This window comes from Saccostrea cucullata, unplaced genomic scaffold (assembly GCF_032062105.1).
Source record: "Saccostrea cucullata isolate Sc308-1 unplaced genomic scaffold, CSIRO_AGI_Scuc_v1 ctg7578, whole genome shotgun sequence".
Lineage (NCBI taxonomy): Eukaryota > Metazoa > Mollusca > Bivalvia > Ostreida > Ostreidae > Saccostrea > Saccostrea cuccullata.
Genome location: NW_026927827.1, coordinates 45 through 23407, shown reverse-complemented (window position 1 = coordinate 23407; position 23363 = coordinate 45). Strand labels below are relative to the sequence as shown.

At 34.7% G+C, this 23363-nt stretch overlaps 1 pseudogene; it reads left to right on the top strand.

The window, feature by feature from the left end:
* Positions 1–1743: 1743 nt before the first annotated feature.
* LOC134275595 (uncharacterized) lies at positions 1744–3487 on the top strand (annotated as a pseudogene).
* The last annotated feature ends 19876 nt before the right edge of the window (positions 3488–23363 follow it).

Sequence of the window (23363 nt, the reverse complement as noted above, 5' to 3'; positions counted from 1 at the left end):
AGTACTCTCAGTGCTCCTACATACATGTTCGCCTCTTCGCTAAAGAAGGATTTCAGATACGCTGCTCTCCTCATAAGCCCTTGGTATACGTTGTAAGAAAAGTTTGGATTTTTTTCCTAAAGATATGATTGTCGCCGGCGTGGAATAGTGGTTATAGAGCGTCTGCTCTAAAGTCGCGAAGTAAAGAGTCAATCCTTACGTCCTCGAATTCTACTGTGGAACGTGGAGACGGTCCTTCAGATGAGACCGTATAAGCCGGGGTCCCATGTCGCAGTAGGTGCTGGCACGAAAAAGATCCCTCACTGCATGCTCAATGGCCTTGAGTGCCGAATATAGAACAAAATTTCTATATGAGTGAAAAATTTTCAAGAGGGACGTTAAAACCCTACACAATCCATCAAGTTGTGATATGGAGTTGATCGACATTAATCGATCATTCAGCAATTGTTTTTGAAATTCTTGTAAATGACGATTCATATTTTTGACTTTTTATATTCTCAGAGGTAGATTTGCACGTTAGATAACAAAATATTCTATTTATTTCTGTTGATGACACCATCCAGTCCAATACGCAATGTATCTAAATGTTTTTTTTTCGTAGTAGGTCTTATACCATTTATCTAAACAGATGGTGGGCCAGATCATAACACAACCTTCTGGAGTGTGAAACTTGCACATATAGCAATATTTATTACACTTGACTTATATCTTTTCATTGCAGTTAGGGTTGTACCCTTTCACAGCTAAAATAAAACAGGGAAGTCTTGCCTGAATGTTGAATGTATACTTGCAAAGAAATACCTGGAATACGTTGTCAAATCTGCATTAACATTGTAAAAGCTGCGCCTGATGGAACTTTCTGTAAAGCAACCAATTGTCAAATCCCTCTGATAGACGCTTGTGTGGAGACCGGTCCTAAGGATGAGAATGTTTATAAACCCGAGGTCTCATGTTGCAATTAGTGATGGCACGAAAAAATGTCCCTCACTGCTTAATGGCCTTGAGTTCGAGTCGAGGTCAAAATTTGCAGCTCTCCACCGGCAAGTAGGGGCGTCTTCATCTGAGTGAAAAATTCTCGAAAGGGATAATAAACAATTTCAACAAAGAAACCAAGTGTAAAAGGAGCACTAGTCTTGGGGCCCACTCGATTGGGACCCTTCTTATTCCAGAATAACCATTCTGTCTGCTCGATTGGTTTGGTAGGGTAGACTTAGAAGTGTAGAATCGCTATCTATGAGAACGTAATCTTCTTTCTCTATCGAAACAGAGATTACGGCACTTGTAGAATCACTATCGAAGAACGTTATCTTTGTCTATCGGAAAAGAGACTTTCTTATTGAAGCTAACACTACAGATAAGTAGTAGTTAGTACATAATGCAGCAACATTGAAAATTATCAAGAATGAAAGTGATGTCTTAGACTTGTTTATATACAGACTCCACTAATACTACCACCAACACTTACTTAAATATTAAAATTAAAATTCCCGTACTGTTAATACAATCAAAAGGGTAAATCGCACATAAGAAGTTGAAGGATTTCATCGATAGGCATTGTAGAGCACGGTAACATATGTGAAATTGCATTTTATCTAGTTAATAACTGATATTTTCTCCAAAATATTTCCCTGTGTTAATTTTAAAATATCTTTATATAAAAAAAAAAAAAATGGGGGATCTGTAATGCTGAAACCTCTTGAAAAATTATTTAACTTTATACTTAATTCTGGTTTATTCCCAAAAAGTTGGAATGAGAGCTACTTAGTTTTACTGTATAAGTCGGGTAATAGGCTTGATCCTAATAACTACCGAGGTATATCAATTACTTCAAATCTAGGAAAACTTTTCAACAGAATAATACATACTAGGCTACTTGAATTTGTAAACTCTGCATCACTGATAAGTGAAAACCAAATTGGTTTCAAGGAAAATTGTAGAACATCAGACCATTTATTCTCAATAAAAACAATAATTGATCACTACAAAAACAAAAAGGTTTATGCTGCTTTTATTGATCTTAGAAAAGCATTTGACACTGTATGGAGATTAGGTTTATTTTATAAACTTCTTGAATGTAATATTTCCCAAAAAATGTTCAATATTTTATTTTCAATGTATAGTAATACAATGAGTAGAATCAAATTTTCTGATGGATTAAGTGATGTATTCAATTCTGAGTGTGGTGTCAAACAAGGGGATGTCTTAAGCCCCACACTTTTTAATGTTTTTATTGATGGTATTGTCCATGACTTAAAAAATGGAAATTGTGATCCTGTACAAGTAAACAATATTCATGTAAATTGTCTGTTATATGCTGATGATATTGTAATCTTCTCAGAAAGCAAAAGCGGTTTACAAACCAGTCTTGATATTCTCAGTAACTATTGCTCAAATTGGAAACTTCAAGTTAATGTAGATAAATCTAAAGTTATGATATTTAACTCAAATGGCAAGCCTCAAGGAAATGAATTTAGTTTTAATGGTAATGCAATACAAATTGTACCAAGATACTGTTATTTAGGTATTATGATGAAATGTAATAGGAAGTTTAATTTAGCAACAGCTGTGCTTATTGAAAAGGCCAGAAAAGCATGTTTTAAAATGAAAAGAATTATTGGATTTGATAACCCATGTAAACTTTTAGAAAAACTCTTTGATGCTATTGTACTTCCAGTTCTTCTCTATTGTAGTGAAATATGGGGAGTGGATCTCTCATCCAAAGATATTTCAAATGTTGAAAATTTTCACTTAAAATTCATTAAAGACATCCTTGGAGTGCACTGCAAAACATCCAATGCTGGTTGTTTAGCAGAACTTAAAAGACTACCACTTTGGTCCAAAATTTCCCTCTCAAGTATCAAATATTGGAATCACCTGAAAACTTCTGATTCTTTGGCCTTTAAACTTTACCAATCCACAATTAACTGTAATTCTTGGACTAAGAAATTATTTTCTATTCTTGATAATCTTGGATTCTTTAACATTACAAAATATACAGGTTCCATCCAACACCTTTTACCAAACATTAAACAAAGAATCATTGATCAGTGCACTCAAGAGCAAACATCAAAAATCTTTGGTTCAGAAAAACTTGATCTCTTCAAGAAAGTATACTCAGGAAAAAGAAGTCCTTATGTTGATTTACTCAAAAAAAGATCTGAGAGATCCTCTCTTAGTAAATTGTAATGTTTGTAATACTGGTGTGATTGAGGATGAAATACATTTTCTTTTTCACTGTAATTCTTACTCTAAGCTAAGAAACGCATTCTTTAGTAATATTTATAACATAACAAAGAAAAATATTAATCTTAGCAATGAGAAATATATGCTACAATTATATATAAACAGTAATATACAAAAAGTCTTGAAAGTTACTGTTAAATTTATCAGAGACTGTTTTGATCTTAGAAGTCAATTACTTGACAATTCTTGAAAAAATATGTAAACATTATTTAATGTTGTTCAGTGGGCCTTTGCCAATTATTGTAATTGTGTGTGTGCCAGTAAAGTATTTGTATTTGTATTTGTATCATATCACTTCATTGATTGTACGAGGGGTGATCAAAAAGTTTGTGAACTATCTCAGTCTATATCTACAAAACAACAATTCAGATTAGAATGAAATTCGGTACACACATAGCCATACACAAGGTCTATAAATAGCATATACTGAATAAAGTTTTTCTCCTTGTTTGTGACGTCACAATGTGAAAATGACGTCACTATGTAGGTCACTTGTGACGAAAAATGGTTGTTTCCTTCGAACTCGTTCAACAAGACTGTACAATTTAGTGTATATCTTAGAAATCCCTCTACAGTATCATATAATAAGGGGACGACCATTTGATTCTGAGGGGGGGGGGGGGGGCTGGCAAATTTTTTTGAGACGGATTATTTATTTTCATGCCTGTCAAGGACAGATTATTTATTTTCAAGATTATCGAGGACAGATTATTTATTTTCTTCTTTGTCTTACGTACCTTAATCGATTGATTTTAAAAGACTAATCATTTATATACCATAGGCGGATTCAGGAGGGGGGACGTGTATAACTTCCTTCAAGCAAAAGGTCTGGGGCCGTCTTAAGGCCCCCAGTGGGTCCTGGGTGAAGCACTGGTGGAGGCCAAGGGAGGGAAATTCCCCAGAATCTCTTGGGTTTTCGGGTATTTTAAGAATAAAGCCAGGACAATTATACATGTAGTGGTATTGGTTATTATGTACCAAAGTATGACATTAATATTGGTCATGTCATACTTTGAATGAAGTGGGCCTAGGGGGCGAAGCCCCCTGAAGCTCTTGGGTTTTTGTGTATTTTAAGAGTAAAACTAGGCACAAAAATATGGTATTGTACTGAAATGGCAATATTAATATTATTCATATTGTACTTTGAAATCATACACATGTACGCCTTCCTTAAATCCGCCACTGTATACAGTAAAACTCGGTTATAGCGAAGTCCTCGGGACCTGTGAATTCAATTCGCTATATCCGTAAAACGAAATCGTATACGTGTATACTGCGAACTCGAAATATGCACGTTTTCGTACAAGTAATGCAACCGAATATAGTAGGGATACAATTATTACAAAACGTACCGTGACTAATTAAGGTTTTCATTACAAATTGAATTTCAATTGCAAATACTTAATAAAAATAAAGTCAGTTCAATATATCTACCTTTGAGATTTTTGAAAATTCGTTATAAAAGATGTAAATTTTGTCGTTTCTAACATCTACGGTACTCAAAATCAGTTCGCTATATCCGAGTTCCTTATAACCGTAAAATCTTACAAAGAATTGTTAAGAATTTTGTCGGGGACCCTGAAAAACTTCGCTATATCCATGAATTCGCTATATCCGTGTTCGTACTAAACGAGTTTTACTGTACTTTGTATTAATTTATCGGGAAGTATACTTCTTTGACAAGAAAATTTATCTTTTGTGGTGTTTAAGAATTGGCTTGCATATAAAGTGATTCATCAAATCTACTGAGTGCACATTGCCATGCTGATCAACTGACTACAAGTATCCAGTCTGGTAATCTGATTTTAAATACTATTTGGTTCCAAAATGGCGAGCGAAGCGAGCCAAAAAAATGCTGAATTGAAGATTCTGAGGTTAAATTGAACGTAAATAAAAAGGTATTTTCACAATATTTAAATATCATAAGTCAAGGTCAGATTATTTATTTTCTTTGCAGAGGAGGACAGATTATTTATTTTCAATATTTTCAGGGACAGATTATTTATTTCCAAAATCTGCCAGCCCCCCCCCCCCTCAGAATCAAATGGTCGTCCCCCAATTTGTTCACAGTTTATTAAGATAAATAAGTTCCTATAAATTCAATTAATGATTGGATTGATCGTTTTAGTGAAGAAAGGCAGATGGTTAAAAATGATGCTTTCATCTTGCCTAGTGAAAACAAGTTTGAAAAGATATGTGTTTTTAATTAAGCAATTTGCTATCAAAGACCTCCAATTTACACTTTGAAAAATAGCTGAATATTTGAACAGTAATATAAGTATTAAATACCTAAGATATCGTTTACTTTAGATTTTAAACATATTAGATATGATAAAAAGAGGCACCCATTCTCTATCTACCTTGAATAAACGTCTCTCCTGAGACAGAAGACTTGTGTTTTAATGGTCGCCATGCTTATTTTTGAAAAGGATATTCGTATCCACCCATTCTGTTGCCGAGATTTGACCATTTCTGACAAATAAACTGTTCTTGTCATAAAAATTAACTCACATGGATTAGAACATAACCGACTTATTCAGCCAATCAAATGCTTCCATTTCTCGCGAAGAATTGATTCTTCATGGTGAAGAATTCTTCTATTTCTGAAAAATTCAACGTTATCTGATTGGTTCACTTGACAGTTATATGGGTGTGTCTCCATTGGTCTTTGTTCAGCACACAAAAAGAAACTATTCATAACCCACGTGCTGTTTACAATGATATTTAAACTTTCTAGGCCTTGCTACACTTTTTTTCCCACTGTAATCTTTTGTCGCCTTTTTGAATATTATTTTTTTCACATTTTGGTACATTCAGAAAATACAACCATCGTCATGTATATCAGAGACGAACCTTGTCTTTGAAGACAGATTTAATCACAATTTTTATCTAATTTTTATTTGATATTAGACAGCGATACACTCCTGCTGACTAGGGCCTTATCATCTTAACACAATCATTTTTTTTAAATATAGATATTCCGATTCTTGTTACATGGGTATTCATTAGTTCAGTAACTTAAATATTTTCACCATACCATTTCCCCCAGAAAATCAAGCTATTTCATTTAATCCCGTGCTAACCTGAATGGGTTGGGAGTCAAGGAAAACCGCCTATGTTCGATATTGGTTGCGTGCTCGATATGTACAACGATCGGTCAAGTTGAGCCTTATATATGACACAGTCGTGGGAGGAGTTTATATCTTAATCCATTCATTTGATTGGCTGAGGTTCTGTTCTAAGTCAGTTAGATCATATGCCCATTCTTCATGACGAAGATTTCTCTTCATATGATCTTACTATTAAAAGAAATATAAAACTCAGAAAAATCTTTCAACTTTTGTGACAGAACGCTACGGAGGGGGTCACGTGACCGCCAATATCACGCATGCGCAGAACGGTGGTTGATGTGCATTAAAATCGGAGAGGATTGATCTAAAATTGAAACCAAATATTGTTTCTTTTATGGAAGTTATTCAATTAGTTCGCGAACTTTTTGATCACCCCTCGTATGTTGTTTAACGTTCCTTTCCAAATTTTTTCACTCATATGGAGACGCCACCACTTGCCGGTGAAAGACTGCAAATTTTGTCCCATGCTCGGCACTTAGGGCCATTTAGTAGGGAGGGATCTTTTAAGTAGCAGCACCTACTGTAACACGGGGCCTCGGTTTACACGGTCTCATCCGATGGACCGATCTCCACGTCCTACAGTTGGATTCGAACCCGCGACTTAAGGATGAACTCCTATTTCGCGACTCTAGAGCAGATGCTCTAACCCCTGCGCAACGTGGGCGACTCGAACAGATTGAAAAGTGTACTGCTGATTGCTGGCATAGCACCTCGAATCCGAAGAGGCCACCTGGAGAAAGTCCCTGCCACTTGTTATCATTCCAATAACAGCGTGTCACATTGCTTCATCCACTGTAGTAAAATTCCTATAAATGATTACCATATTATTCATTGATTGGATGTATGAAATAAATGAAACCAATGAAAAACAAATTCCAACAATTCCCGATAACAGTGACCAATCATTTTGAATGATTGTTTACCAGTGCGGCATTTGTAGTCGGCAGCAACACATGGTCAGTCACAGCCAGAATTTGTCCTCAAAAGAGCACGATAATTATCATAATTACTGAGATTTGTTGGAAGTTGTTCATACGAATGAGAAAAGAGCCATAGCTGCCCTACCGACGACACGGCCGACTCAAGTACTTAAAAGGAAATCACCTGTTTCTGTTTATAGATACTTGAACCTTTTCAATTCAAGACCAAACTACATCACCCCTACTAATGTGTTCGGAACCTTTTATTTTTCGGTGTTCTGCAAAATATAAAACCCGATGAGTTCAGAGTAGCTCTGGCAGTGGCCCTGGCGAGACTTCAGCGAGATAGGGTAAATTATTCACGGAAATGTGGCTAGGAAGTGACTAGCACGTGGAGGCATGGTAAACAGAAAAGCTATGTTGCGTTTCAGTTTTCACCACCCTAGAATCAGCTGATAATGTCTGTAGAAATGTACTTCAATCAATCGATCTCTTTTACATTCATTCAAACTTAAATAAGTATTCTCTACAATACAATTTTATGCAGTCTTGAACTAAAATTTCTTTTTGGACAAATATTTTTGCATGGGAACCAGGACTATATTTTTTGGCGTCAGATTAGCAAATGAGGCACCAGCATGATTTTAACTGACCAATCAGCTGAATGAGTATTGCATTATGGGTTACTACGAATACTACAAGAATTTAACGCTTGAAAATAGGAAAACCTTATGGTAAATGAAAAGCTTTTTTAAAAATATTATTTTCATGCTCATGATTACAAACAATTCATTTGTTAAATGAAGTCTATAGGTTTCTGAAAGTCATACTCCAAAAGCAATTTGCGTCTGTTTTATAATTCCTTTGTTGTACTATCGGTGAATTCAATTGCCAGGTGAATTCCCTGGCAAAACACGTGATCATGAAAGTAAACAAAGTTTTGTCCATTTAAATGCATAAGAGATGCTGCTCGTTTTCCTTACCCTTGAAGCGCTGGTGTTCTGAACTTGACTTAAACTACATTTTATTAAACATTTTTTTCCATTTAACAACAAATTAAAAACGCCCGTAACATCTTTCGTGGTTTCTTATCTTTGTATTTTGTTCGTAAGAACATTTTCTTTTATTTTGCACTCCAATAACATGATCGAAGATTGACCTGAACTACGTGTTCGAAGTAAAATGTTATCATGTATTTGGCGTAAGCGTTGCTATTCATTCAACGATTGGTCAGTTTCTCGTGGTAAGATCCTCTGTGCGCATTTATAACAATAGCCATATAAGCCAAACAAAGGTTTGTCAGTGTAGATGATTATGCACAATATTTACCAACGAATCGGTCACTAGTGGGCTCTAATTTTCGCCAAAAGTATATAAGATATATTGTTATTTTAACACCCCCTCCTTTAGCCACCCTTGTGTTGTTGAAAATCATGAAGGTCTTTCAGAAAGGTCTGGAAACATTTATTACAGGATATGTTTTCAACAGAAACAGGCTATAGCAATGTCATGTTTACTGCCCATTTTATTTATAAAACCGGTTCTACCCTATAACCTTTGAATAGATCAACCTTAACCACGTGTCATGAATTTAAATCACAATAACATTAGTAGGGGTGTACATGTAATCACTTATGGACCAGTGTTATATTTTCATAGTTGCAAGTTTGTTACACGATAATAATTTTATCCGTTCAATTCTCTTATTTTAAACAAAAGATTTAGAAAATCTATAAAATAAAACAGGGTCATTGAAATAGTTTAGGACTGTTTCTTTTCCTGAGATTATTTCAAGGTGTAATGTTGTATTATATCTCTTACATTATTTATGTTATCAAATATAATAAAGAAAAAACATACGAAAGTTGCACAGAATGAAAAAATTAAAATGCAGAAATACGAAAAACTGATACTCGAACTTACGATCACTATATTTACAATCCAGCAATCTTAATAATATTAAGAAAGATTGTTGAATCTCAAAATAATATGAGAAGAAAAATTAAATATATATTTTCAACATTTGTAATATGAAGACCACCTTAAACGAAAATTATCTAAGTGTAATGAAGTGCAGTCAAATCGAAATAAATTATTCAGAAGTTGTTTTTCTGGTTAAGGGTAATCTTTGGCTACAGTTTGTCATTGTTGGGGGAATACCTCTGTATTTACTATACACTCCATATAAACTGAACAATTTTATATCAATCATATGAGGGAACTGTTAACATTTAATAATCATTTTTGTGTGATTTGCTTTAGAACATGTATAAACTAACATTGTATGACAAAATTTTGGCTAAACATGTATTTAAGAAATCAGTACTAGAGTCGGCGAAAATGCGTATCAAAGCGCTATGGCTCTTTATGCTTGAAATAAGTAAGCCATTACTCTGCTACCTTTATACTGTAGATTAATAACATCTTGATAAGGATTAAAACTTGCTTTGCCTGTCCACATGCATGTGAATATTGTTTACTGCATTCTCGGAAACAATCATTCAATACGATCGATTGGTCAAGTGGCATTTCTGGGGTACCGGTATGTATTTCATATGCATAGCAGTATTGATTTCATTGAAATCATTGGATTTGATCATACAATGAAGCGCATTGAAGTGGTAAAATTTTCCATTTGGACGAAACGTTCTGAGTCATGTTTTGAACGTCAATTATAACATAACGACACGCCCATTTCTTTAGAAACGAGAAAGGAATATCCGCCGTAATGTTTTAGGACACTACACTTCCCGCGACAATTTAAGCAACATGAGTTACATTGAAATTAAGAGTTTTAAATAAGAAAGAGCTATGTATAGAGTTCCCGCTTATGTAAAACACGCATTGCAACGAATTTGTCCATAATTATGATTTTATCATGTTTATTGGAGTTAGCATAGCACATGTATCAGTCGAAGACGTGCTTACTCGGTGTTTATGTAAACCGTCAATTTCATTGGATGTTATATTTATGAAATACCTGTTCTACAGGTATTCGATTGAATCATTTGACCGAGTTTTCCTTTCTGAAGAAATGGGCGTGCCTAAAGATAGCTCAAAACGTTCCATCCAAACAGAAAATTTTACCACTTCAATGCGCTTCATTGTAGGATATCAAACATCCAATCGATGAGTGATATGGTAAGAAAAAATCACGTGAAACTTTATCACGCTCGATCAAGCAAAGTGACACACTGTTACTGGCATGATAGTATTTATAGAAGCATGGCCAATTAGTTCTTGCTTCGGCAATGTCGTAAACCGCTCCGGGAGGAGTACTAAAACCAATTTTTATTCGCGTGCGAGAAATATTCGCGAGTTTTGCGACCAACTCTAACTCACGCATATCTCTGCGAACCAATTATTTAGGTTTATATTTGTAAAGAATGTTGCCTGATCGTGTAAATTAATCGTTGTTAATTGAGTTCAAACTGACAAATCGCGAAAAAAGATGTTGCAGTAACCGTTGCTTTATGCTTCGAGGTCTCTCCTTGAAGCTCTTCTACTATAATATAGAATTTCTTAGCTGCAAAATAAGCATTGCTTCTTTTTGTGACAGTGCTACTTGCGGGCTAATTCTTGTCATAACCTGGATTTCTTTGAGGTACAAGTGTCGGACAGCGATCTAATTGATGTTTTCCTCTGAATGGATTGCGCCAATACAGATCTGGGCTGTTGAAAACTTCATCACGCCTGGAAATTTAGCATGAGAGTAAGGATGGTCAAGAGTTAGCTTTGACTTGGACTTCTCTAGTGATGGGTTGTTCTCAGTACTTTCCCGAGAACTGTCGTACCTTGTGGTCGTATTTTTCCGTCCACAATGAGAGTCGTGCAAACTTCTTGAACAAGATAGATTGGAATAATTACTACTGATGATGGAGATGGTACTACGGTTCTATTTTCTTCCTAAAATTTCTCTAAAATCTCTATCATTTCAGTTATCAAAACATTGGAAGTAATTATTAGTTAGAATAGAGGCGTTTATTTGACACAATGACTGAGTAGTATCCTCCAGAAATATCACCCGCTGGGATAGCTTCCTTCTCCAATCAGGCTTCTGGATTCGGCTCCGGCTGAATCCTGGACCTGATCTTTCGTGAAAAGAATCACTTTTCTTTGTCTGATTGATCGCCTTCGTTGACGTATTTCTACTACGGGTATCGCCTCTTTAGAAGGAGTACATCCCACTATGGAAATCTTTGCAAAATATTCTTTTAAAAGCCGTTTTTTATACCCTTCTTTGATGCTACAAAAAATCCCGAAATCCCCTTTGTTCTGTCGCGTTTTAGTCCTTTGACGTCAAAAAAGCATCACAAGGAAAGTTATGTTCGGCAAACCTGGACTGATGCGGTCGCCTTCATCAAACAGATTAGGCACAAACGGCCGAGTGGGAAAGTTACTCAAAAATTGAAATTTAGTTTTGAATCCAAACTAATGCAACTAAACGCTGCACTATTCGATCTTTTTCATTAAAATTCTATAATTTTTATATACCGGTATATTTCCAATTATGTTTATTTTCTCTGTGATAGATCGTTGAAAGTTATGTTGTGAGATGTGTATTGTTTCATTATGTATATAATTAGTAACATTATGTTTCTTGAACATTCCAGAGTGGTCAATATGTTCGGTCATTGTTTCTAGAACATTCCTGAATTTTGTGTAAGTCCAGATTGTTCCAGTAATATCATGTTTTAACAATTTCTAGAATATTCTAGATTTATGATACTGTATAAATACCCTGTCAATTCGATGCATATACAATAATTGTGAATACTTTGTCGTATAAGCACTACTGAGATATAACTGGGATATATATTTTCACTGGGACATTGTGTGCAGCAACGGACACTCTGATGTATGTATTTTTAGATTCTTGCTAAGTTTGTACTTTATGTTTCATATACTTATTATATATTACTGTAAATAAATTATTGTTAAGTTTAAATTTTGTTATTGATCTTTGCTGGCATTTCGGGTAATTCTGACCCATAACAGTTAGAAGACTTGATTTCTTGATCATTCTACCGGAATGTAAATTTTGTCATACAGCTAAGGAGGCCTAATTAATATGCATGTAAATCTCGTGCGTCTGTCTGCCTTGCGCTCTGAACCCATAGAGGCTGTCTAAAGGTACATGTAAGCTCTTTCATTTGTTGCACGATCCCAATTAAAGTCCTGACGACAAACTCCAATCTTTTGAGGCTTTCATGGGCACTGAGAAAACAGAAAAGGATTTTTCTGGTTTAAATTCGAAAGGAACTGCTACTAACAATTAATGACAAGAAACACAAACTTTTAAGGCGTTTTGATAGGAGGCATGTTATACTGCGCCTTTATTATCATACCCAACAAAGTTAAGCGGGTACATGTATATAGGAATCATCTTGTCCGCCTGTCTGTCTCTCTAGCTGTCCAAATGTGTCCGGTCCATATTTTTTGTGGAGTTAAATTAGAATCTGCTATTTAACACAGATTGCACGTGACCTATGGGTCTGTCACCACCTTGGCCCAAGGTCATTTGACATTCGAAGTCACTGTAAGAGTCAAGTTCATATTTCGTGTCTGGTCTATATCTTTCTAATGCATAAATTTCGAGTTCCCTTTTTACACACAGATTGCTTTTGACCTAAGGATGTGTCAAGGCCTTTTCCCAAATCATTAGTGCAAGGTTAAGGTCACTGAAAGAAAAAGTTCATAATTCGTGCCTGGTCTATATCTTCCTTATGCAAAAACTTGATTCTACTTCTTTCAAACAAAGATTGTTTATGGCGTGAGGGTGTGTCTTGACCATGACCCCAAGTTATTTGTGCATGTTTTCAGTCTTTCAAAGAGAAAAAAATGCAGAATTTGAGTTCCTTTTATTTTTATAGGCAAGATATCAACTATAGTACTTATATCTTTTATTAATACGTCAATTATAGATACATGTACCTCTCCAAATCTTCTTCCCAGACTTGAGCCTTTTTCTGTTGTCAAAAAAGGAGAAAATTTTCCCTTTATTGTGTCATTGTGTTCTGTCACGCAATCAACAAGGGCGGAGATATCTTCTTGTCGCCAATTTTCTTTTCTAGCCATTTCAGAAATTATTATAATCGTCTGCGCGTCATCGCGCCTTGGTTCGCGCGGTATCCAAGGTATTTTCATAACTGTACACGCTAGAGAGTTCCTTTACGACTGAACTACCAGTCTACTTTACGACTTGCGAGGAGAGTTACGACTTGCGATTACGACACGATTCGTAAAACAGTCCTACGATTTGTCGTACGATCGGAAAATTTAAGACTTATACGACTTACCACTTTTTGTAAAACGGACCCCTGGTCCATATCTTTCTAATAGATGAACTTAGTGGTTCCTATTTTATAAAGAGATTGTTTACGACCTGAGGATATGACATGACCTTGACCCAAGTTCATTTGCGCAAGTTCGAGGTCACTGAAAGGAAAAGTTCAAAATTCATGTCCTGTCAATATCTTTCTTAAGAATAAATATCGTGAGTTCCCATTTTACACAAAGATTTCTTATGACCTGAGGGTGAGTCGTGACTTTTACCAACGAACATTTGTGCAATCTCAAGGTCACTGCCAGAGAAAGTTCATATTTCGTGTTCGGTCGATGTCCATATCGTTAGTATTGATGTTATATTAAGCAACGTCTTAGTTTCGTTTATTTAAAACATACATTTTAAATTTTCATTCTAATTGTTAAAGAATCCTCTTTAGACTCCACACTAAGGAGTTCTGATTCTTTTAGTAAGTGATCTTACCTTAGATCTTTAAAATGAATAGAAATTTACAGTATATTACTTCTATTTTGTAGTAAATTCAAGTATTCATAACAATTTAGAAGGCAAGATATTTCAATTGAACACATTATTGTTTATTGTGTATACATGTTACATCCATGGAAGTAAACAACAGTGATTTTCTGTTCACTGATACTGTGTTGTATATGAACATTTTTCCCTGGGGGAAAATGTCACGTACCATTCCTAGAAAATGAAATAGATATAATAAGTTCAATATTTACACCTTTATTCATTATAATTTTCTCAAAGTCCAAAAAATATATTTCAGTGGTGTAGAGAGGGTCCTTACTATATTACTAAGTAGTACTGACTTGACACCATCTCTAAAAAAACTTAGCGGGTATACTTGTCCATTTTGGTTAATTCTAGTTTTTTTAGTACAGTAACTACCCGGGTGGACTGTAAGGGTAAAATGCATAACCTGTTTCTATTATACAAATACTGCGTTTTACACTTGAAACCCTTGTTTATTGTTTGAATGTACATGTACACATATCGTTAACTATAATTTAACTAAATTATTAGACTGCATTTAGATAGCACCGTTGTATCTCACTTTGAGCTGAAAGCTCCAGTGAGCTTTTCTGATCACCCGTTCGTCTGTCAGTAAACTTTTCACATTTTCAACGTTTTATCAAGAACCACTGGACCAGTTTTGACGTAACATGGTACATAGCATCCTTGGGTAATGGGAAGTTTAATTTTTTTAAAATGAAGGACCAAGTCCCCTTACAAGGGAAGATAATCAAGAAAAGACAAAGAACCACTGGGCCAAAAAAGCTAAAATTTATGGGAAGCATCCTGGGGTAGTGTAGATTCTAAATTGTTAAAATCATGACCCCGTGGGTAGGATGGGGTCACAATAGGGAATCTAAGTTTTACATTGAAATATATATGAAAAATCTTTTAAAAAATCATCTCCATACACGTTGGGCCAGAAAAGCTTAAACTTATGTGGAAGCATCCTGGGGGTATTGAAGAATCTAAATTGTTAAAATCATGACCCCGGGGGTAGAGTTTACGTTGAAATATATGGCAAAAAATTCAAAATCTTTTTCTCAAGAACCACTGGGCCAGAAAAGCTGGATCGGGGGGATTCTAAATTGTTAACAAAATCATGATCCCCGGGGGTAGGGCGGGGCCACAATTATAGGGGATCCAAGATTTACATAGAAATATATCGGAATTTTAAAAAAAAAAATCTTTTCCTAAAGAACCAGTGGGCCAGAAAAGCTGAAACTCATGTGGAAGCATCCTGGGTGGTGGAAATTCTAAATTGTAAAAATCACGACCCCCGGGGGTAGGGCGGGGCCACAGTAGGGAATCCAAGTTTTGCATAGAAATATTTAGGATATAAAAAATCTTCTCTAGAACCAATGGGCTATAAAAGCTGAAACTTATGTGGAAACATCCTGGGGAATTGTTAAAATCATGTACTCAGTGGTAGGGCGAGGCCACAGTAGGGAATCCAAGTTTTACATTGAAACATATAGGAAGATCGATTGTGCCAGAGAAGCTGAAACTCACGTGGAAGGGGTTTAGGTAGTATAAAATCTCATTTCTTAAACTCATGACAGAATGTTAAAAATTAGTTTGTAGTCTTTATCACTCAAGTCTCGCCATCTTGAATATTTTTCTTTCCAATTAACTGTACTGATTCAGGCAATTTATAAAACGATAAAATAAACAATTGACATGGAATATTATTCATACAAGGAATAATTTCTTAGACTTGTAATTACCCTATTTTTATTGTACTTAGTTCATCACTCTCCAGGATTCAGGTTCCTTCGTGACACTCCAGAAGGGAGAGAGAGAGAGCCACGGGCGAATTTCATTATTTTTTTCTCTGTTTTTGCGGAAAGATTAAGACAATATATCAGATTTTCCAAAATTCTCCCTGCTGAAAAACATTTTCCCATGAAGGTTAAGTACAAACAGGTCACAACGTACATGTAAGTAGAGTGATAGAGTTTTTAGATCACCTGAGCTGAAAGCTCAAGTGAGCTTTTCTGATCACCCATTGTCCGTCTGTTAACTTTTCACATTTTCAACTTCTTTTCAAGAACCACAGAGCCGATTCTAACCAAACTTGGTACAAAGCATCCTTGGGTAAAGAGGAATTTGTTAAAATATTGGGTATAGAGGTATTCAAATTGTTAAAATAAAGGGCCAGGTTTCCTTCTATGGGGAGATATTCCGGAAAATACAAAAATAGGGTGGGGTCATTAAAAAATCTTCTTTTTAAGAAACACTGGGCAAGAAAAACTGAAACTTATGTGGAAGCATCCTGAGGTAGTGTAGATTCTGAATTTGTAAAAATCATGACCCCCCCTGGGTAGAGTGGGGCCATAATAGGGAGTCCAAGTTTTACATAGAAATATATAGGAAAATCTTCTTCTCAAGAACCAGTGGACCAGGAAAACTGAAACTTATGTGGAAGCATCCTAGGGTAGTGTAGATTCTAAATTGTAAAAATCATTACCTCCGGGGGTAGGGAGGGGCCAAAATAAGGAATCCAAGTTTTACATAGAAATATATATGAAAAAATCTTTTAAAAATCATCTCCAGACACGTTGGGCCAAAAAAGCTTAAACTTATGATCTTTAAAAATCTTCTCAAGAACCAGGAGGCCAGGAATGCTGAAACTTATCATGACGCCTGGTGGAAGAAAGGGGCCACAATAGGGAATCCAAGTTTTGCATAGAAATATATAGGAAAAATCTTTAAAGAACCAGTGGGCCAGGAAAAACTGAAACTTATGTGGAAGCATCCTGGGGTAGTGTAGATTCTAAATTGTTAAAATCATGACCACCGGGGCAGGGAGGGGCCCAAGTTTTAGATAGAAATATGTACGAACAATCTTTAAAAATCTTCCCAGGAACCAGTGGGCCAGGAAAATTGAAACTAATGTGGAAGAGTCCTGGGGTAGTGTAAAGTCTAAATTGTAAAAATCATGACGCCTGGTGGTAGGGCGGAACCACAATAGGGAGTCTTAATTTTATATAGAAATATATTTGAAAAATCTTCTTCTCAAGCACCAGTGGGACAGGAAAGCTGAAACTTAGGTGGAAGCATCCTGGGGTAGTGTAGATTCTAAATTATTAAAATCAAGATGGGGGTTAGGAGAGGGTTAGGGGGCCAAAGAAGATGTGAAAGGACGGTAAATATAGAACTTTATCACCAAAGATACTCAGGTGAGCGATGTGGCCCATGGGCCTAATTTATACAATGCAACAATATAAAAGGAAATTGGATGTCGCCGAAAGAAATTTGCTTGGCAAATTTTTAATGTCAAATATAATATACATGTATTTTCCAAGTTCGAAAAAAAATTGACTGCCAATTTCCTTTGTGATTTTTCTGTGTGCAATAAATATATAAACTAGTCTAGAGCATGTTGAATAAGATTTTTATCCAATAAGTTGTGTTTTTTTTAATCCCTGATCAGTTTACAAGATAATAGAAACCAGAAAATGAATGGGAAAAATATTTATTTATTTATTTTTTAGGCATTTTATATTTCAAAAAGTATGGTAAATTTAATGGTTCTATCATTTTTCTGTCGGCTACATTACACATCGCTTAAGGACATACGCAACGCTCATGTACCTTACATACTGATAATATATCAAGATATTCGATTATTCTTAATTTAAGATTCTAGTGCCATAAGATGTTAACTCAGCATGCATTGCCAAAGGTTTTGAAGCAATATCAGTAATCAATAAGTATGTCTTTAAGGTCTACTTCGGTGTAAGAATATTATGTGAAGGACATTCATGGGGGGAGGGAAATCAAAATCATATAAAAGCATTGGCGATAAGATATATCCAAGAACAAAATTATTTTCTAAATGTACTTCTGTCTGCTCTTCGTCTATTTTCGTCTGCAGTTTCTTGACAGCTGTTCGGGAATACTGTTATAAACCTTTACAGCAGAAAATCCTGAATTGTCTCCCATTTTAGGCAATTAACGTACAAGTATATACAACTGTACATGTATATGTAAAATACTAGTATACGCATCACCTTAATATTCGTAAATTACGTGCAAGTAAACAAGAGTATTGTACATGTATTAAGTGAAACTACAATTTAAGAGGGATTTTGATTTGTTTCCGAAAAATAATAGTCTTGCGTTTACAGAAGTCGTTAAAAAAGCAGGCAAAACTTGTATGAAGCAACTGTGGTTTAAAATGATTACTTGATGATCCTCACTGCATGATAAAATTTTTGGAGTGATCTGTAAATATTCATATTTCTATCAAATTGCTGACAAGATTCCTTGTTCAGTGGATACATTTATTTTAAAAATTGGTTGTAATTGTAAAATATATGAATGCGGATTAAAAATTCTTTCTGTGAATCTTTCAGGAAACTTATGAGAAAACCGGGAAAAGTAAAGACTGAACTTAACAAATACGCGTTTGACCAATAAGACCAATTATTATTTAAAAAAAAAAAAGATGTCATTAAATAAACACATATTCAATTTGCTTTACACTCTTTGAATTCTAACAAGCTTCAACAAAATCTCATAAATACAAGAATTTTGTACAAGCTGAAATAGCGCCTTGCGACTAAATCAAGATATTGTTGGTAAAAACATAAATCATATAACGGTACTAAGAATTGAACAATCAGTTATCATTTTACAAGACACAGTCAAGGAGGTGAAAAGGTAAAATTTGCCCTAGGGATTAATCATCTACAAACAATGCATGTTGTGAAAAACTAATCAAGAAAAATGTACTTTTGAAAGGCGACCTTCTCGTAAGACATTCTGAAAAATCTAATTTCGTCTCCTTATTACTGCCCAATATTGGCGATAAACTACAATTGAGTGTTCCAATCAAATCAAGGCATGATATTCAGAATGTACTTTTACACTGAAATTAATTGTTAAATAATTATCGTAGAATAATACTTCAAAGGCCTTTCATAAAGACAGCCAGCGCTGAAAAAGGGTTTATGGCACCAACATCTTTTAGACAAGTTCTCTCTAATATGCATTTATTTTGTCAAAAATTTGAAATTTTTGCCAATTTCAAAGGGCCGTATTTGATTATTGCAACTTGTGATACGTAGACCCCGAAAGACAATATAAGGCACACATTTTGAAGAGAAACATGGCTAATGACATTGCCCTTAAAAGAGTACAGAAGAAAAGTATGATGATTTACTTTCATTTGATCGCTCGCCTACGTTCGATTTGTAAATGCACTTTAAAAGTGCATGCCAAGGAAATTAAATCGCATATTTTTAATTGGGGTATCTAGGTTTTCTTTTATCTGTATTAGGGCTTGTTTTTACCTTTGAATTGAAAATGAATAAACAGATCGACCAATTAATTTTCATTATATGAAGGTACATGTAAATATTAAACCGCACCAAAACATATTTAAGATGCTTAACACGCGTTATTTATTTTTAGCTAATTATTCAAATCAAATTTATAATTAAGAACTATTTGAAATACCGCTAATAATTATTGAAATGCAAATTAACATGTGTCTCTAATAAATATTTTGTTAATAATATGAAACAGGTTTAAATAATAAAGACAATATAGTAAAAAAAAAATTCAAGAACATAAAAACAATATAACTTTAAATCATCGTCTCTCCCCACATACATGACAGAAGTACACAATAAGACGTTATTTATGAAGAACAAGCAGATTCAAAGAATTTTGAACCCCCGCTTTCGGTGTCTTTGTTGGTGAGATGTCATTTTTTTTTAAAAGGCGTATTGATTCACATATGAGCTCCCTATCATTCAAAAGTAATCACCGAAGTTGATTTTATCTCATAAAAATTAGGTCAACTGTGAAGGTAAGGGGGTCAGAAATCGGATAATGAACATGTCAAATATGAGAACCCTATCTCTTATTCTCAATCAAATATTATAAGGAAAAATTAACATTTATTTTGAAAGGTCTTGTCACAGACAATATACATTTTTAATATGAAAGCCCTATCTCGTCTCATTCGAAAGTTATGGCCAATTTTAAGTTATGTTTAATTTTTTAAAGTAGGTCAAATTCACCCTAACAAAAATTCTATAGTTAACTATAGTAAATCAAAGTTTCAAAGTTTTCACCATAGTAAATCAAAGTTCCATAGTTTTCACTACCGATATAGTAAATCAAAGTTCCAAAGCGTTTACTAAAATAAATTAAAGTTCCAAAGTTTTTACTGTAGTAAATAAAAGTTCCAAAGTTTTCACCATAATTAATCAGTTTTAAAGTTTTCATCATAGTAAATCAGAGTTCCAAAGTTTTAACTATATTGAAAAGGTCTTGTCACCGGTAAAAACATCTTAGATATGAAAGCCCTATCTCTTCTCATTCAAAAATTATGGTCAATTCAAAGCAGTTTTAACTTTTCAAAAGTAGGTCAAACATCAAGTCAAGGTCACTGGGTCGAAAAACATGTGTATTAAGAAAGGTCTTGTCACAGGTAATACAGATGTGTAATATAATAGCCATATCCCTTCTCATTTATTAGTCATGACCAAGAAGGTCAAATTCAGGAGGTCAAAAAAAATCATAGTGTACTGAGTATTTAGAAAGGTCTTGTCACAGGCAATATATAAAAAAGTGTAATATGAAAGCCCCATCTCTTCTTATTCAAAAGATACATGTATGACCAAGGTTAATTAAAGTTTTTGTGATGGATGGACGGACGGAACTACAGACGGAAAGACGGATGAGATTTAATGTACCCTTGCTTTCGCGTAAACGGGGGACAGTAATTACAGAAACAGCTCAACTCATAGTATGATCATAAATTACAATTTTTGCACGTAAAATAATGTATTTGTTCGTTTGATTAACGTGGTTTTTGAATTTTTCTCTCATATTGAGGCGCCACCACTTGCTGATGAAGAGTTCCAAATTACAAGTAAGGATATAACGCAAAGTAGTTGGAACTTATTTTATTTTTCTGAAGTTGAAGAGTTCCAATACTTAAAGGAACTGTATGCTACATTTTAATCTCCATATTGTCGTTGTTCACTTCTTCCATTACAAGTCTGGATAAAATAAAGATCTAGAATATATGACTGTTTAGCAATTATTAAAGAATTTTCATCTATTGATATCTTTTTAAAAAAAAACTTTTGAAATGCTAGCTGATATTTTTCTATGTCCTGCACTCGATACTTCCGGAATTTGAGCAGTGAACGATTTTTTATGCTAGCATAAAATAAAATAGGACCTCGATTTAAAAGCTCTCCATGAATACTCTGAATCCACGTACTACATTGAGATTCAACTCCAGCACAGTAATGTTCTAACCACTGTGCCACGAAGGCGACTTTGTTTAAACATGTTAAAGGTACGTTTTAAGCACTAATAAAATCAATTTATTTATAAATGTGTAGATACATATCTATTTAATTGTATCAGTAAATTACGTATATATGCGTTTGGTATTTTGTCAGATTGGGGCCATTCTTCTCCTTCGATTGTAGAAGGTTTCAATTACAACAGATGACAACTTCTAAGTATTGAAAATAAAAGATCCAAAATGGTTATACATACATGGATCTGATCGCCGTTACAAAGGTTTGATTGAATGTATATTTGTATATTGATTAATAAAAAAAATACTTAAAACTGTTAGAATCAAAATATTTCTTTGATTGTCGCCGCGAAGCAAGGAGTTGATCCATACGTCGCGGGTTCGAATCCCACTGTGGGACACGGAAATCGGTCCTTCGGATGAGACCGTATAAACCGTGGTCCTGTGTTGCAGTAGGCGCTGTCACGAAAAAGATCACTCCCTGCTCAATGGCCCTGAGTGCCGAGTATATGACAAAATTTGCAGCTCTCCACCGGCAAGTGGTGGCGTCTCCATATGAGTGAAAAATTTTCGAGAGGGGCGTTAAACATTATATAATCAACCAATTTTAGTCAGTTCCAGACTAATGTTGACACCAGTCAGTTTTTTCCAGTTATGGTTAGAAAGGTAAACTAGCTAATTAACAGGTCGGTCGTAAGTGCCTGAATAAGGCTTTCGAGGCTGTTCTATTTTTTTCTGCAAGTTGGTAAATATTTTGATTAGCTAGGAAGCGCACGCGCTCAAGGACAGAATTGGACAACGTAAATATTGTTGATTAAAATCCTTCATTAAGAAGTTTATCAATAATTTGATTTATTCCTTTAATTGTTCAGACAGAACAGCCGAATTCCATAAAAGAACCCGGAAACGTTACAAACGTATATCAATATCGTGCACTGATATCTAAAGATAGGCGTAGAAATATGTCATATATAATAGTCTGAGATAAAATAGCAACCTGCTAGCATGGATATGGTGCGCCGTTTTGGTATTTGCTGCCAAAAAGTGATATCACCTATTCCAATAGGTAATATCACTTATTCGAATAGTTGATATCACCTATTCAGCATGAATAGGTGATATCACTTATTCGAATAGGTGAAATCACCTATTCATTTCTAATAGGTGATATCACCAATTCGAATAAGTGATATCATCTATTCGAATAAGTAATATCACCTATTCAAATAGGTGATATCACTTTTTGCCAGTAAATACCAAAACTGCGCCTCATACATGAACCTTTACCTAAAGCTGCAGATCTGTGCAATTTATTGCGCAAGATTTTTTGCGCAATGATATGGAGATTTTCTCCACTTTACAACTTTGGTAAATCATCTACATTTCAGCCCCTTATTCAAGACATATTTAAACAAACTTGTATATTTAACCCTCCTCTCAAACTTCTATAGTCGCCTCTATAGATGAAAATCAATCAAAATTGATTTGAATTGTCTGAGGGATTGAAGACAATTTTTATTCAAGCGAGTTTATCGCTGTAGAGACGAATATAAAGGTTGGGAGATGTATATAGTATAGATTCATTTTTAAAAAAAAAATGTCTAGAATTATGGAGGGAAAGGTAGATGGTTAACCAATGTTTGAAAGAGGAGAAATTCTCTCAAACAGTGCGCAAAAAAAATCGCGCGCCGTAAATTGCACATTTTAATGCGGGATCTGTAGCGTTATGGTAAAAAAAAATATTAAAAAAACCATAACGCTACAGTTCTGAAGCTACATGTAGCATGGACCCTAATTTTTACTTACATCACTTCAACTTTATATAAAATAAGTAAAACTTCTCTTTAACCATCTCTGGAAAGGAAAGAGGGAAGATTCAAATAGGTTAATTTATTTTTGTCCCCCACTTGAAAAGTAGGGGATATTAATTTGGGTCTGTCCGTCCGTCA